The 1,724-nt window shown below is 33.2% G+C and overlaps 1 protein-coding gene across 1 annotated transcript in view; it reads right to left on the bottom strand.

The window, feature by feature from the left end:
• LOC130055036 (uncharacterized) overlaps positions 1–476 on the bottom strand; it is a 4,981-nt gene extending 4,505 nt beyond the window's left edge. Inside the window, exon 1 of the mRNA XM_056166203.1 lies at positions 451–476. The gene's annotated coding sequence lies outside the window, so the exon portion shown is untranslated. The remainder of the gene's footprint in view (positions 1–450) is intronic.
• Between the last annotated feature and the right edge of the window lie 1,248 nt (positions 477–1,724).

Below are 1,724 nucleotides of genomic sequence, written 5' to 3'. Positions count from 1 at the left end.
ATTCTGGAATATTAGATTTTTTCATTTGTAGCCTTCACATCAATAAATCAGACTTTGTATGATTTTAACACGAACCGTTGTTTAGCCTGCTATTATGGACATGTTATCAACCTCAGATGGTTTTGTTTTATATATGTGAAAAAGAAATCGAAAATAGAAAGGAAAAACTACATTTTGAGATTCATATCATTATTTTATTCATAGAAAAAACCCACCAGACGTTACTATTGTACGAAGTATACTAATCTTCCAATTTTAGATATGAAGTAATGCAGTGAGTAGTTTGGAAGTTAACGTAATAGCACACGCAATTTGTTGTGCATATCTCAGAATTGTATAGCTTTAACGAAGAGTTAGGAAAATTTTAAAGTCCGTAAATTTACCTATTTGGTGATAAATTTTGTTTTAGCGTTTGTTTAAATTCTCAGTTGCATAGAAAGAAAATCTCACCTGATTTTTCGTTCTTGACCGGCTACTGTGGTGTGGTAAAGCATCTTCAATTTTGGGCGATATATATACTTCTTGAACAGCCACGTTACAGAGAGGGGCGATGCATGCGGTTAGTTCTTTTTTATTTTTGTGATTTTAAAATTAATTAACGAGGAAGTTATTTTACCTTTCAGCAATTGAGCAATCGATATCCTGGATATATGGTATAACATTTACTAAAGGTTTACACTTTGAATGCAATCGGTTTTTTCTGTATCATGCGAGTGTGCGTTTCTTTTCTTTTTTGTCACCGTAATATGGAATTGTAGCTCGTGTAGATTCTTTGGAATTAAAAGGATAGTTGGACATCAAAATTAAAGAACACCGCTGATTAAAAAGAATTAGAACGTTTTTAAAGGTGCTACTGATCTACAAATACGTTTAACTACATTAGAGCACGTTCGTTTTTGTAGCTCGAAAACGCACATTCGATTTCTATATGCTGATATAGGGGCAACTGGAAAGCTTACTTCCGTATCTGAACCCCTACCCCCTTTCCAGCTATGGTCGACCACTTAACAAGGTGACTACTAGTGATATCAATTTCACGGAAAATTTAATGCTAGATCTGTAAACATACATATTCCTAAAGGGTGCTCAATCAACAAAATGAATGATATGATTTCAATTGCATCATATTTCATTTATCCCTTTTCCGTAGATAAGAAAACAAAAAGACACACACGCACACACGCACCCGCGCCACACAATTATTGTGGGAGAAAAGTGTTGGATTTAGAGTACTAACCCCAAAATGTAATATCAAGGATAGTTGGAATGAAGTTGTATGGAAATATGGAATATGATGGGAACCTCTTACACGATGGGTAGAATTCTTTAACGAAATAATTTTCATTGAAAATTATGATAACAGTGTCTGAATGAATTACTTTGGCAAGAAATATTTACGAAAATCAGAAAATGGTGCATAATGGGAGCAGATGGAAAGATTAATTATAATTGTGTATCAACATGACCCCGTTTGAAGATACTGTAGACCACTTTATGGAAGTAATACTTTGCTTGAAATATATACCTATTAATATGAAAATGAAAGGCTTTTATTAATTTTCCTTACGTCATATTATTTCTATCCGTAGAACAGAAATACCTTTATCATGAATTATAAGATATGAACAGGATTTACTCTGACCAGTTTCTAAAATGTATGGAGATACACTGTATACAGGGAAAAGAAAGAAGGAGAAAAACCTCTCCAGAAATTGAGAGAAAAA

Source organism: Ostrea edulis, chromosome 5, assembly GCF_947568905.1.
Source record: "Ostrea edulis chromosome 5, xbOstEdul1.1, whole genome shotgun sequence".
Classification (NCBI taxonomy): domain Eukaryota; kingdom Metazoa; phylum Mollusca; class Bivalvia; order Ostreida; family Ostreidae; genus Ostrea; species Ostrea edulis.
This window is presented reverse-complemented; position numbering and strand designations above follow the sequence as displayed.